Source organism: Sus scrofa, chromosome 4, assembly GCF_054392235.1.
Source record: "Sus scrofa isolate SSC_HxYL_T2T_F1_AM1 chromosome 4, Sscrofa_HxYL_maternal_Yorkshire_Landrace_v2.0, whole genome shotgun sequence".
Taxonomy (NCBI): domain Eukaryota; kingdom Metazoa; phylum Chordata; class Mammalia; order Artiodactyla; family Suidae; genus Sus; species Sus scrofa.
In genome coordinates, this window is record NC_139386.1 from 102,231,882 (window position 1) to 102,248,023 (window position 16,142).

The 16,142-nt window shown below is 44.4% G+C and overlaps 1 protein-coding gene and 1 non-coding gene across 3 annotated transcripts in view; both read right to left on the reverse strand.

Moving 5' to 3' along the window:
• Nucleotides 1-16,142, reverse strand: part of TUFT1 (tuftelin 1) — a 54,753-nt gene that overhangs the window by 38,335 nt on the left and 276 nt on the right. The gene's annotated exons all lie outside the window — the stretch shown is intronic.
• Nucleotides 13,862-13,990, reverse strand: LOC146404083 (small nucleolar RNA SNORA11). The gene has a single exon (XR_014845009.1). It is a non-coding gene; the product is annotated as a small nucleolar RNA SNORA11 (small nucleolar RNA).

Genomic DNA, 16,142 nt, shown 5'->3' on the forward strand with positions numbered 1-16,142 from the left:
AGCCACGAGGATGTGGGTTTGATCCCTCACCTCGCTCAGTGGGTTAAGGATCCAGCACTGCCATGAGCTGTGGTGTAGGTCGAAGATGTGGCTATGGTATAGGCCGGCAGCTGCAGCTCTAATTTGACCCCTAGCCTGGGAACCTCCATATGCCGAAGGTGTGGTCCTAAAAAGCAAAGACAAAACCAAAAAAAGTACCATGCTTATATAAGATGCTAACATTGGGGGAAATTGGGTGAAGACTATATGAGAATTCTCTGTATCATCTTTGTAACTTTTCTGTAAATCTAAAAGTATTTCAAAATAAAAAGTACATTTAGGAGTTCCCGTTGTGGCACAGGGTTAACAAATCCGACTAGGAACCATGAGATTGTGAGTTCCATCCCTGGCCTTGCTCAGTGGGTTAAGGATCCAGCGTGAGCTGTGGTATTGGTCACAGACGAGGCTTGAATTCTGCATTGCTCTGGTTGTGGTGTAGGGCGGCAGCTGAAGCTGATTTGACCCTTCGCCTGGGAACCTCCATATGCTATAGGTGCGGCCCTAAAAAGCAAAAAAAAAAAAAAAAAAAAAAAAAAAAGTACATTTAAAGAAAGAAAGAGGAAAGAGGAAACATAAGAGGGAGAAAGAGTGGCACGCAACAGAAAAATAGGCAAAAGACCTCAATAGATACCTAAAAGGATTTCCAAATGGCCAATAAACACATGAAAAGGGTTCCACCTCATTAGTCATCATCATCAAAGAACTAGAAACTAAAACCACAAGGCTATACCACAAAATACTCATGAGAATGACTAAAAAAAAAAAAACAAAAAATACCAAGTGTTGGGGGCTGTGGAACAATCAGAACTCTCATACACTGTTGGTGGTTTGTTCATTACCAGAATCATTTTGGAAGCATCAACCAAAGATAAAAACATGCATACCCTATAACATAACAATTCCACCCCTGGTTATCTACTCAATAGAAATGCATACATACTTTTCCCCATTAAAAAAACATATACCAGAAGTTCCTGCTGTGGCTCAGTGGGTTAAGAACCCAACATAGTGTTGGTGAGGATGCAGGTTTGATTGAGGCCCTGCTCAGTGGATTAAGGATCCAGAGTTGCCATAAGCTGCAGTGTAGGTCACAGATGTAGCTGAAATCTGGTGTTGCTGTGGCTGTGGCCTGAAACTTCCATGTGCCACAGGTGCGGCTGTAAAAATAAAAAATATATTTAAAAATTTTTAAATAAATAACATATACTAGAATGTTCATAGCAAAATTTTTTTTTTTTGCCTTTTTTTTTTTTTTTTTTGCTTTTTAGGGCCGAACATGTGGCATAGGGAAGTTCGCAGGCTAGGGGTCGAATCCAAGATCCAGTTGCCAGCCATAGCAACAAAGGATCTGAGTTACATCTTTGGCCTATACCACAGCTAACGGCAATGCCAGCCACAGCAACAAAGGATCTGAGTTACATCTTTGGCCTATACCACAGCTAACGGCAATGCCAGATCCTTAACCCACCAAGTGAGGCCAGGGATCAAACCCTAATCTTCATGGAATTAGTTGGGTTCATTACTGCTGAGTCATGACAGGAATTCCCCATAGTAACGTTTTTCATAGTAGCCAAAAACTTGAAATTACCCAAATGTTCATTGAGTAGAATGGGTAAATTAATTGTGATACAGTCATACAACAGAACATTGCACAACAACGAAAAAGAATGAACCACTGTACATGCAACATCGATAAACTTCACAGAAATGTTAAGCAAAAGAATTCAGACAGAGGAATTCCCTTGAGCACAGTGGGTTAAGGATCTCATGTTGTCACTACGACAGCTTGGGTTGCTGCTGTGGCTTGGGGTTCAATCCCTGGCCCAGGAACTTTCACAGGCCACTGGCGAGGCCAAACGAACAAACAAAACCCACACAATTCAGACAGAAAAGTATACTATCTGGTCCCACCTACACAAAAAGTATAAAAACAAGCAAAACTAATACATGCTTTAGAAGTCAGGAATTGTTACCCTTGAGGGGTGGAGGATAGGTGATGGCTAGAAGGGGAGGAGAGGGATTCTGTGATACTGGTAATGATGCTCCCTGATCTAGGTGATGGTTAGAGGAGCATGTCCTGTTTGTGAATATTACTTGACTGTATATTTATGATATATGTACTTTTATGTACGTGTATTATTGCTTTACATAAATATATGCATTTCTTAATAAGGAAAAATTTTAAACTCTAAACAGATACCAATGGAAAACTAATAACCCTCTTTGCCCTAATAAAGCTTTTCTTCTTAAAGTCTAAAGTAAATAAGTAAGTAAAACTCCTTATCATAGTATTAAAGTCCCCTCATGATCAGACCTATCACTGTCTATATCACATAATGTCTTGACTCCTACCAGCGACCCATGTGCATCCTACACTCACTACCCCACGCTTTCCTGATCCAATTTGAGGAAGGCATCCAAATCCAAATCTCTATATCTGTCAACGGGTCTCCAAGTGCAATACTCACAACCACCTCCCCATAGATGCATATGCTGTTTTCTTCTGCAGAGGTAGCCTCCTCCTTGCCGCCGTGGAGAATTCTTGCTCAGCCTTGAAGGCTCAGCTCTAAGGGTCCTATCCCAGCACTCCCCAGTTAGAGCCTGCCTCTGCACCCACTGCATCCTACGTATCCTACACTATTACACTGGCCATAGCCTTCGTAAATACCTATGCATTCATTCATCTCCCCAATAAAATCATAAGCTCCTCAAAGACCTGGATGGCTTATTTAGCACAGTGCCTTGTTTAGAGTAAGCACATCAAAGAATGTATATTATGCAAACTCCAGGTAATGCGGTCTGGGATTTTCCCCAATTTCCTTTCTTTCCAGAAGATAGGACTCTTTATTTGAGAGAAGTGGTATGGAATACGGAAAAAAGCAGGCACGAAAAAGGGAAAAACAAGAAAACCATGAGCTAAGACTAAAAAAGGCAACTCCAACAAGAAATATAAATGGCTAATAGATATACGAAAGATGCTCGACTTTACCAGTAATCAGAAAAATGCAAATTAAAACAATGAGGTATTGGAGTTCCCGTCGTGGCACAGTGGTTAACGAATCTGACTAGGAACCATGAAGTTGCAGGTTCGATCCCTGGCCTTGCTCATTGGGTTAAAGATCCGGCGTTGCCGTGAGCTGTGGTGTAGGTTGCAGACGCAGCTCAGATCCGCGTTGCTGTGGCTCTGGCGTAGGTCGGTGGCTACAGCTCTGATTCGACCCCTAGGCTGGGAACCCCCATATGCAGTGGGAGCGGCCCTAAAAAAGGCAAAAAGACAAAAACAACAACAACAACAACAAAAAATGAGGTATCACTTGGGGGGGAATTTCAATAAACTTAGGTTTAAGAAGTATAAGATAAGACATGTAAAAGTATGCTCACAGCAGCACTGCTTGCAATGGCAAAATACTGCAACAATCCACAGGGGAAACAATCCAAATGGTGTGCAAGAAAAGGGATGGATAAACTCCAGCATATTAGCACAATGAACTACAATTCAGCTGTGAAAACAAATGAATTAGAGCTACATGCATCGACATGAAGGAATCTCAAAATTCATGCCATGCAAAAAAGTAAGAGTATGGAGTTTCCGTTGTGGCTCAGCATGTTATGAACCCGACTAGTATCCACAAGGATGTGGGTTAGATCCCTGGCCTCACTCAAGGAGTTAAGGATCCAGCGTTGCCTCAAGCTACAGCGTAGGTTGCAGACACACCCTGGATCCCAAGTTGCTGTGGCTGAGGTGTAGGCCAGCGGCTGCTGCTCTGATTCGACCCCTAGCCCAGGAACTTCCATGTGCCACACCTGCGGCCCTTAAAAAAAAAAAAAAAAAAAAAGTAGAACACAGGTGAAACACAGGTGATACCATGTATATAAGGTTCAAAACTGTATTGCCAAGCTAAGCAATATATTACCTGGGTGTGTAGTAAAAGTAAAATAAAAGGCAAGAAAATAAACACAGAATTCAAGACAATGAAAATAAATTCTGTGGAGGAAGCAGAGGAGTTATAATCTAGAAGGGACCCCAGCAGGCTTGAAAAGTATTGGTAATCTGTTTCTTAAGCTGGTTGTTCAGTACATAGGTGCCCATTTTATTGCTATGCTTTAAAACTTCCCATATATACAAGTCTCCTTTCTTGCTTTTCAATAAAGCGATTGTGTTTCTTTCCTGCAGAAATATCGTTTTTAGACCAAGTAAATGGCAAATTTTACAGATATTGATAACATCTAGGGTTGGTAAGGATGCAGGGAGAAAGACGAATCTCACATGTCATATCATTGGAGAGAGTGTAAGTTTATAAAAGTATTTTTAAAAATTAATTTGGCAATATAAAGAGTTTGCATACTTTATAAATCCTTTGACCCAATAATTTTACTTTTATGGATATGCTCTGTGAAAATCCATGCGCATTTGCCCAAAGATATGTGCATAAAAATGTTGACTGCAATACTATTTACAGTAGTTAAAAACCTGGGAATAGCATAAATACTTTCAAGTCAATGAGTGCATTAAGTATGGTAACATCTGTATATGAAATCTATACTCCATATGATCCAACAATTCCACTCCTGGGCATCTATCTGAAGAAAACTATAATTCAAAAAGATATGTGCACCCCAAGGTTCATTGCAGCATTGTTTACAATAGCCAAGACATAGAAGCAACCTAAATGTCCATTGACAGGGGACTGGATAATGAAAATGTGGTACATATACACAATGGAATATTACTTAGCCATAAAAAAGAATGAAATAATGCCATCTGGAGCAACATGGATGCATCAAGAGATTATCACACAAAGTGAGGTCAGAGAAAGACAAATAGGAGTTCCCGCCACGGCTCAGTGGTTAACAAATCCAACTAGGAACTATGAGGTTGTGGGTTCAATCCCTGGCCTTGCTCAGTGGGTTAAGGATCTGGCATTGCCGTGAGCTGTGGTGTAGGTTGCAGAAGCAGTTCGGATCCCACGTTGCTGTGGCTCTGGCGTAGGCCGGCGGCTACAGCTCTGATTTGCCCCCTAGCCTGGGAACCTCCAGATGCTGCGGGAAGCGGCCCAAGAAATGGCAAAAAAAAAAGACAAAAAAAAAAAAAAAAAAGAGAGAGAAAGACAAATATTATGTCACTTATATTTGGAATCTAAAAAAAAGGTAATAAAATGAACTTATTTACAAAATGGAAACAGACTCACAGGCTTTGAAAACAAACATATGGTTACCAAAGGGGAAAGGGGAGAGACGGGGAAGGACCGGGAGCTAGAGATGGCATATGTACACTGTAATATATGGAATGGATGGTCAACAGGGACCTGCTATATAGCACAGGGAAATGTACTCAGTAATCTGTGATAATCTATACAGGAGAGTGGATATGTGTCTAAGTATATAACCAAATCTTTTTTTTTTTTTTTTGCTTTTTAGGGCTGCACCAGTGGCATACAGAGGTTCCCAGGCTAGGGTGGAATGGGAGCTAGCTGCCAGCCTACACCACAGCCATAGCAACAGATATCTGAGTAGCATCTGCGACCTACACCACAGCTCACAGCAATGCCATATCCTAACCCACTGAGCAAGGCCAGGGATGGAACCTACATCCTCATGGATACTAGTCGGATTCAATTTCCGCTTCGTCACAACAGGAACTCCCTAAATCATTTTGCTGTACAGCAGAAATTAACACGACATTGCAAATCAACGATACTTCAATAAAAAAATTTTTTTTAAATAGGGGTTCCTGTCGTGGCTTAGCGGTAATGAACCTGACTAGTATCCATGAGGACGTGGGGTCAATCCCTGGCCTTGCTCAGTGGGTTAAGGATATGGTGTTGCCATGAGCTGTGGTGTAGGTCACAGACATGGTTCGGATCCCTCATTGCTGTGGCCATGGTGTGGACCAGCAGCTAAAGCTCCGACTGGACCCGAGCCTGGGAACTTCTATATACAGCCCTAAAAAGACAAAAAAAAAATTTTTTTTTAAATAAAAAATAAGGAGTTTCTGATGTGGCACAGTGGGTCAAGGAACTGGCTTTGCTACAGGTATGGTATAGGTCACAGTTCTGGCTCAGATTCGATTCCTGGTCCCAGGACTTCCATATGCCCCAGGGGCGGCCCCCCAAAAAGAGAACAATAAAAATTATTTTAATTTTTTTTTTTGTTTGTTTTTAGGGCCATCCCTGCAGCACACGGAATTTCCTAGGCTAGCAGTCGAATCAGAGTTACAGCTGCCAGCCTATGCCACAGCCACACAGGATCCCTGACCTTCTGAACAAGGCCAGGGATTGAACCCGCAACCTCATGGATACTAGCTGGATTCATTTCCACTGCACCACAATGGGAACACCTTAAAATTTTAAAATAAGTAAAGTAAAAAAATATTTTTAAAGAAATACTACACTGCTGATAAATAAACCTCTACAAATTAACAGGAAGAGATTCCAAGATATATTAAGTAGAAAAAAGTAAGTCACAAATTAATTCATAAAATATGACTTCTTGTTTATTTAAGTGCATCTATATATATGTTCATAGTATTAGGTAACTGCCAACTCCTAAGTAAAGCAGTTACCACCTGCTGAGCCCTACTGGGCCCTATTCTAACTGCTTTATATGCATTAACTTATTTAATCTCAATGACACAACTATATGGTAAATACAAATCCCCATTTCATAGATAAGAAAACTGAGGCACAGAAGTTAAGCATCTTGCCCAAAGTCATATAACTAGTCAGGAGCAGAGCCACAATTCAAACGTAGGCCTGTGGCTCCAGAGTCCGTGCTCCTAACCACTATGCCCCGCTGGCATTTCTTGCAAGAAGGCACACGGAAAAGCCCTGAATTCATACACAAAAGGCTAGAGAAGGGCAGGGAAGTAAAGGGACTTTTCAGCCCATATAAACTTTTGCAACAAAGATGTATTTGTGTGATATTCCTACAATAAAATATATAAATAAATAGAAGGAAAGAAAAAGCACTAAGTTTTTTTAGTCAGAGGTGGGGTCTGAGTCTGAATGAGACCTACTGATTCTTGAGCAAATCACTTTATCTCGCTGGGCAGTTTTCCATCTGCAAAATGGGGAAGATAATACCTAATAATACAGTTTAGGTAGGGTAGGTAAAAAATGTGTAGGAACAGTGTGAGAGTGCTTTGCAAACCTTAAATCACTTCACAAAGGTGAAGCAGCATTAACTTTCCCAAGGAAGTCTAGAAAGACTGCAAGGAAGGAAGATGGGTGAGACAAACTGTCTAATAACTGTGAATAAATCCTCTCTGTCACCTCATCCTCCAAAACCAGAGGATTCACTCTCTAAGGCCACAGAAGACCTCACCCCCCACCCCCAACCCACAGCCGAGGAGGGAAACCCAGCCCATCTCTACTTGGTGCCACCGAAGGACCTCGGGGCTGTGAGCAGGCTCCAGGAAGCTGTAGGAACAGCCCCAAATGTCTAGCAGGGGGGTCCCCACCGGGGACTTACGGAAAGGCGAGCTAGGAGGGAGAACCATCTTCTCTGGGAACAAAGGAAAAGAGCTAATCGCAAGGGGAGCAGCTTCTAACCTCATAAACACTCTTGGGGAGAAGCCCAGCCACCTTCAAATTATAGGCAGCCTCTCCACTCGGTTCAAACAAATCTCAGCTGTGACTCACTCCTCAGCGCAGGGAGGGGGTAAACACATAGCTGAGGGCCTAGAGATCAAGACGCTGAGAAGCGATAGGAAGATAAACAGGGAGGCCCCAGAGGTTCTCACACCACAGGCTCCTGTGAATGGGGAGAGACCTATGGGAAAATGTTTCCCCAGGTCCCACTCCCCAGCTTGCTCTGGCGGGACCACGAGGACTAGACAGCAGATAAGGGTCAAGGGCCTTTCTAGAAGGAAGTAAGGGAAGTGGAGTTTGCCCCACCCCACCCCCGCTAAAACCAACATCCTTAGTTTATCCTCACCCTATAATTCACTCCTTCATCACCTGTCCTTCAGTTCTGCTCCCTCTCCCACCTGGAACGTACATGGTCTCTCACACTGCTGCAGCAGTGGCCACCTCAACTTTCCCCTTCTGAGAAATGGGAATAACCATCCCCCTGAAACAATGGTTCCCAACAGGCCAGGACGACAAAAGCCTCAATAAAGTCAAAGAAGCCAGGTGCAGTGGTTGGGGGCTGACCCTCGCTTGGCTGAGATTCCTAGCCCGCTCAGCCCTTGATCCCCCACTTTCTGCAGGGTTTTCTAGGCCAGAGAAGGTCCTTTGTTGGGTATGGCACCAAGAATCATTCCCGCTCCTCCCCACCGATTAGTCAACAAAACAGGTGTCTCCTTTTCGTCTGGCTGCCTGCCCAGAGGCATGGGCTGGACGAGCTCGATGCAGAGGGCTGACCCAGGGTGATTGAGAGGTGAGATGAGAAAAAGGAGGTAGGGTGGCACCCGAAGTGGGGCAGCCGTTCTCCTTCCCTGGAGGGAAAACACCAGGGCCTGGCAGTGAGAGTGTGTCCAGAGAGGGAGGTGGGCTCCTAAACTCTCAACTCTGAGGGAGACACGCTTTTGCTCAGCCCAAGAAACCCACCTAGTTCCCAGCCAGCCTGGAATGAGGGGGCGGTTCTGAGCGCCCCTCCCCCTCTCGAGTCTCTGATTATTTTACATCTTGGATTTTTTTGCGTTTGTGCCGCAGACCCTGGAAGACCATGTCCTTTTCCGTCCTTCCTTGTCCCCATCCCCATCCCACCCTATTTTCTTGTCCTCTTCCGGCCCGTGCTGGCAAGGCTTCAATCTGGGCCGACAGCCTTCCTGGCACATACTTGTTCCCTCAACTCAACCTCCCCACCCCTAGGAGACAAAGGTTTCATAAGACTGCATGGTGACCCAAAGAGGCACATACCATAATTACCAGCAGGTGAGGAAGCTCGTCCCGCCTGCTCTGAGCATATGTGTGTGGAACCGAAACCATCTGGGCACACACACCACCCCACCACTCCCACCTGGGAGAAATATGAGCAAACACTAGTGCCAAATGCCTGCTGACTGGGTAAGCCTCCTCTCCCAGATCCTCCAGCGGAGCCCAGGATTCCCCAAATTCCTGGCAGGCCTGGGGACATCAGCTGGAGTGCTCCTGAAAGGAAGAACTTCCAATGATTTGGGGAGGTGGAACGGCATGGGGAGGAATTTATGGGCTGAGCTTGCAGCAGGTCTCACCAGTGGAAGGAAAAGGCAGTCACCAAACTTGAGCGGTTCCTCTGCCCAGGAGTTTCTTCCCCACCCATGTGTCACAAAGCCAGGGCTTCCACCGGTTTAGAATCCATTCATTCTTTTGGGGTACGCATCAATGACTCCAGACGAAATTTCTTTTAAAATGTAAACATTCCGACCCAGCAATTCCAATCCTAGGTATTTCTTTCCAATAAAGATCAAAGTTTTTTGAAACTTAGAAACAAATTTTGGGAGTCCCACTGTGGCTCAGCAGTAACGAACCCGACTAACATCCATGAGGACTTGGGTTCGATCCCTGGCCTTGCTCAGTGGGTTGAGGATCTGGCATTGTTGTGACTGTGGTATAGGCTGGCAGCTGCAGCTCTGATTCAACTCCTAGCCTGGGAACTTCCATATGCTGTGGGTGCAGCCCTAAAAAGCAGAAAAAACCCAAAAAACAAAAATCCTGTGGTGTAGAAACAAAGGTTCACAGCAGCATTATTCACAATAGACAAAACGTAGAAACAACCAAGTCCAACAACATTTATTCATGAACATATGTCATAATATAGCCATACAATTGAATATTATTTGGCCATAAAAGGCATGAAAGACTGATTCATGTTACAATATGAATCAACCTTAAAAGTATACTTATTGAAGGAAACCAGTCACAAAGGATCACATATTATATGATTACATTTAGATAAAATATCTAGAATAGGCAGATCATAAAGAAAGTAGACTGGTAGCTTTGGTCAGGTGTTGGAAGAAAATGGGGAGTGATTGCTAATGGGTCAGGATTTCTTTACGGAGTGATGAAAATGTTCTAAAATCAGTTGTGTTGATGAATCCAACTCTGCGACTATACTAAAAACCACTGAATTGTTATACTTTAAATGGGTGCTATGTACCATATGTAAATTATATCTCAAAAAGAGCTGTTATAAAAAGAAAATGAGGGCATTCTTGTTGTGGCTCAGCAGTAACAAAACCGACTAGCATCCATAAGGACGCAGGTTCAATCCCTGGCCTCGCATTAAAACTAATTCAGCTTCTGGGGTCCTAAAGGAATGACACCTATTCCAGGGTAAAGACAAAGGTTCAGACTGCAGCTGGTGTAAAATCCAAATCCACTCAAGCATTGAGAGAATCTTTCTGACTGATCAAGATGAAAAAACAAACAGGGAGTTCCTGCTGTGACGCACGAGGTTAAGGATCCAGCATTGCCACAGCTGTGGCGTACGTCTCAGCTGCAGCTGAGATTTAGTCCCTGACCTGGGAACTTCCATGAGCCACAAGAGCAGCCAAAAAAAAAAAAAAAAAAAAAGTAGGTTGTGGGGAAGTAGGGGAGGGGAAGAAGATGCAAATATTCTAAGGAAGGGAAATGCTGATAGAATATCTTATCAGAGCCCAGATCTTCATGGAACACTAGCTGCCTTGACCATGAGATCAGAAAAAGGAGGAGGAAGAAAGGAGCCCAGAAGGGGATGCTAAAATATGATCCCTGACTATCACTTTAACACAGTTCTGGCTGAGCTAGTAGGTGCAAATGTTACTCAGATCTTCACCCTGAGTCTACTTATAGGTCCCCTCTCGTCCTCAATATGAGAGGAGAGGAACAGGTAAGACAAACAGCAACATAATAGACCAGAACAGAGAGTTCCCAGTTTCTCCATCCCTTGACCAGGGGAAGCTAAAACAGTCTAGCCAGTCAGTAACAAACAGAAAATAACAACTCCATCGAGTATTTACCATGTGCCAGGCACTGTGCTTCATATTTCACATGCATTCCTCACAAGAACTTTATGAGACAGGTGCAGTTAATACCCCTATTTTACACATGAGGAAACTGAGACTGAAGAGATAAAGTAATTTACCAACATGATCTTTGGGCAAAGCAAACACTAAAACCCTGACCATAGGCCACTGGGTCAGATTCCCAGAACCAGGATCTTTTTTTTTTTTTTGTCTGTCTTTTTTTTAGGGCTGCACCCACGGCATATAGAGGTTCCCAAACTAGGGGTTGAAATGGAGCTGTAGCCACCAGCCTAGACCACATCCACAGCAGCGTGGGATCTGAATCACATCTGCAACCTACAGCACAGCTCACAGCAACGCCAGATCCTTGACCCACTGAGCGGGGCCAGGGATCAAACCCGAGTCCTCGTGGATACTAGTTGGGTTCGTTAACCACTGAGCCACGACAGGAACTCCCAGAACCAGGATCTTAACCACAATGCTACTAACGGAAATCACAGTGTAGCCAAAAATTGTAATATAATCTCGTTGGGAAGATGGGAGAAGGAAAAAGGAGCATATACAGGGTGGGGGTATAAAACTTCCTATAATTCCTACAACAGGAAGTCAGTGATGTCTAAAACCAATAAAGCATAAACATGCCATTTAGAAACATGACAGTAAATGCTACAAAGAGCTAAAAGAGTTGAAGGTAACTTCCATTGGGCAGGCCTTGGATAAGTAACTGCTTACTATTTTCCTTTAAAGTCTTTTGATATTATCAGGGATTTTTAAAATCATGCACATACACTTCTTCGATTAAAAAAAAAAAAAGATTTAAGGAGCTCCCTGGTGGCCTAGTGGTTAAAGGATTCAGCATTGTTATTGCTGTGGCATGGGTTTGATCCCTGACCCAGGAACTTCCGCATGCCACAGGCATAGCCAAAAAGAAAAGAAAAACAGAGATTCAAAGCAAAGTCAAATGTAGTGACATCTGTTGCTTTTGCCACACAGTTTCCATCCTCCCCCACTAATGATAGCACTTGGATTTTGCTTTGGAGAATCCCCCTCCTTCACTGGGTAGTCTGGTGGGCCTAGCAATCAAGGAATCCCAACCTGCCCTGGCCAAGGTGGGTAAGGGGCCAGTGACACCCTCTCCCTGGAGTCTCAAGCAGAATGACAAAAAGACCTAAAACAGCTGGAACTGGTTCGCCCAGAAGTGGGAACCCTCCATTAGTTAGTTCCTTCCACTTACGGGGGCCCCAGGACCCCTCTGGTTCAGACTTTTTAAGCTTTCCCTTAAATTCTGTGAGCTGCCCATAATTAAATTCCTTAAATTCCTCTTCTGCCTAAGTTAGTTGGAGTCACTCTCTGTTGCTTATAATAATGGAACTTAATGGGAATGTCTAATAAAAATGAGTTAGAGGTTAATTGTGCTTTTATTTGCCAGTATAACTTACTACAGTGGCTTGTAAACTTTTTTGACCTAAAAAAATACATTTTACATCACAATCGAATAAACACACCCACAAATATATAATATGTATACATACATATAACTAAAACAAAAGTTTTGCCAAAAATGTCTACCCTAACATTTTGAGAATGTTTGTTTGTTTGTTTGCTTTTTCGGGCCGCTCCAGTGGCATATGAGGTTCCCAGGCTAGGGGTGGAATCAGAGCTACAGCTGTCAGCCTACATCACAGCAACAGCAACATGGCATCCGAGCAGAATCTTTGACCTACACCACAGCTCATGGAAATGCCAGATCCTTAACCCACTGAGTGAGTCCAGGGATCAAACCAGCAACCTCAGGATTCCTAGTCAGATTTGTTTCCACTGCACCACAACAGGAACTCCCATTCCAACAGTGTTAATTATTTAAGACTTTTTTTTTAAAGAGCAGTTTGAGGTTTACACCAAAAGGTACAGAAATTCCCAATATACCCCTCTCCCCACATACATGCCTAGCCATTATCAATATCATTCACCAGAATGGAACTTTTTTTTTTCTTGGCGGCATCTGAGGCATGTAGCAGTTCCTGGGCCAGGGATCGAACCTACATCACAGCAGTGACCCGGGCAGCTGCAGGGAAAATGCCAGATCCTTAACCCACTGCACCACAAGGGAAGTCCCAGAATGGTACTTTTTAACCAAGGATGAACGTACTTTGATATATTGTAATCGCCCAAAGTCCACAGACCACCTTCACTCTAATGAAGTGAATGATGTTGCATTTTCTATGGGTTTGGACAAAAATATAATGACATATACCCATAGTTATGATATCAAAGTATTTTCATAGCCCTAAAAAGTGTTTGTGTATTTATCTCCTCTCTCCCCACAAACTCCTGGCAACCACTGGTCTTTTTTTTTTTTTTTTTTTTTTTTTTTTTGTCTTTTGCCTTTTCTAGGGCCGCTCCTGCAGCATATGGAGGTTCCCAGGCTAGGGGTCCAATCAGAGCTGCAGCCACTGGCCTTCGCCAGAGCCATAGCAATGAGGGATCCGAGCTGCATCTGTGACCTACACCACAGCTCACAGCAATGCCAGATCCTTAACCCACTGAGCAAGGCCAGGGATCGAACCCGCAACCTCATGGTTCCTAGTCGGATTCGTTAACCACTAAGCCACAACGGGAACTCCACCACTGATCTTTTTAATGTCTCCATGGTTTTACTTTTTCCAGAATGGCATATAGTTGGGATCTACTTTCTTTTTTCCTTGAAAAAAGAAGTTCAAAGCCTTTACGTCTATAAGACCACTCAAGACCCACCCATGCATGGATTGGACAAGCTCTAGGTAGCAAACTCTTCCACTAAATACTGTAGCTTTTCTGCCATGATTGAGCCCTGTCCTACTGGTTCTGCCCAGTAGCCCCCTCACCCCAGGGGGGAGGGGGTGGCAGGAGGACACGTTTAGGTTATTTATTCATAGGAAGGACACAGTTCTGTGCCTCTTGTGACAATGAACCCAGATTCCTGTTGAACGTGTTATAAACAGAGGAGCCATTTCTTCAGGCCTCTTCCTCTGAGCACATCTATTTCTTTTTTAATGCTGGTTCTGACCCACTAAGTTGATCTCAATGATTATGTGATTCTGGTCAGCAGTTTGAAAAACACTGGCTCATTGTACCTGCTGCATCTGCCTCCAACAATAAAAGCAACCCAGAGAATGCAGTAGTGTGATATTTCTATATCCATGCAGGGTGCACTGAGGCACGTGGCCTGGCTGGTGGAGAAATACTACCACAGTTCCAGGGTCCTGACACTCACTAGGACACACCAGCTACTTACACCATCTACACTGCTGACACCAGAAGAAACATCTGCTCATTTATTTATGCACTCACTCACTTTGCACATGCACTGAGAATGAATATATACGAGAGGTTTCTGGCGACTGTCCACAACCATAAATTCTATCTGCAGCATGGCTCAGAGGAGAGGAATCCAGGACAAAGCCTGTCTCCTGACTGATTGATTGTTTACCGTCTCCTCCCCTTCCTTAAGAGCTCAGGAATGTCTCCAACACCAGACCCAGGCAATAGTTATTTCATTCCTACCTTTCAAGTCAAATAACTCTCAAGTCCAGTCTAGGAAAAAGGAATAAAAGGGAATTTCTGTCTCCCCCTGTGCCAGAGGTTTCTGATTAGCTATGGCTTGAGACTGTGAATTCCTTGCTATTTTTCAATCCACTCTTTCTGCCCCAGCAGACAAGCAGCAAAACATCGAGGGATAAAATAAGATGTCAATTCATTCTCAACATTGCCAATGCCTTAGACTTAAGAATTTCCTGGAAATCTTTCTACAGCAAGCAAAGAGAAGCCCAAACACCTCTCTCCTTTATTTCCCTCATACCTTGTTCCTTGCCTCAGTCTTTCCAAAAGAGTGAGCAAGAGCACAGAGTAGGATTTGGGGATGACACAATAAAGGATGGATTTTTTCCATCACTTCTGCGTCTCATAGCTGGGGGAGCAGCAAGCTACAGAAAATGAGGGATAGGGGTACTGGAGTTGGGAGGTAGCAAGACCTGTATTGAAAGGTGGCAGAAACACAGCCTGGGCAGAAATGGAGAGGGGACTGTGAACAGAATTAAGTGATCATCTATGCCTTAAACTTGAAATAAGCAACTATTCTACAAATATTCTTCGAAGAGCCATAATCCAGGTGCAGTTGGGTTAGCTCTACCTCAAGGGCAAGCTGAGACAGAAAGAGGGAAGAGAATCAGAATCAGAGCGGAGAGGGGAAAAGGAAGGGATACAAGCCCCCCATCACCTTGACTCCCATTTCACTCTCCTCCACAATAGCCTGGAAATTGATAAAATAGCACACACCCATTCTGGGTTAAGTTCCCCAGAAGAGCCTAGAAACACTTAGCCCCAAGTTACCCTCCTTTGTCTCCAGAGAGGAAAGAGCATAGTACACTATGGTGGGGGGAAGAGAAGAGGGACTGGGAGCCTAGGGAGTGAGGGGAGCAGGGCAGATCTCTTAGCAGTGGAGCCGTCGGGTTAGCACTCCTCTCTCTCCCCCACCCTCACTCGGTCCAGAAGCTCTTGCGTAGATCACTTCCCTTCTCTTCTCAGCCCAGATTCTGGCATCCCCTCCATCCACTAGTCCGGGGCTTGGAGGTTGGAGACGTAAGCAAAACCAACAAAATGTCCCAGGAAGCTATTGGCTGGCCATTTGGGAGGAGGGGGCAGGAAAACGGCACGGGGGAAAGAGGAGAAATCCGAGCAAATAGGTGACCCCCCCCACCCCCAACCCGACCCCAAGCAGACAGCCCAATCCCTCCTAACTAAAGGTAAGAGTCCCCGGCCATTCTCAGCGTACTTGGAGTTCTACCGTACCCGTTCTCGAGTTGAAGCCCTAGGGTTTCACTCTCTTCCCTTTGTCTTGCTACTGATCACCATTAAGTTCTTTGAAGGGTCTCTGAGGTCACCAGGACCCACAAAAAGCCTCGTTCCCCTTGTTGGGAACCAAAGTTCAAAAGAGCGCAGGAATCCCGTCCCCAGAGCTCATTCTTCTACGACTCAACCTAGGAGCCCACAGGACGCCTGAACAGCGCGCACTGGAGACCTGCACCGCGCCCCTGGCCGTAGCCGCAGTGTCCTCCTAAAGGGCAGGGACGCCCAGAGTCCTCAAGCCTTAAAAGAGTCTTCAGCCCGAGACTCCCCGGGATTCCCACTGCCCGCC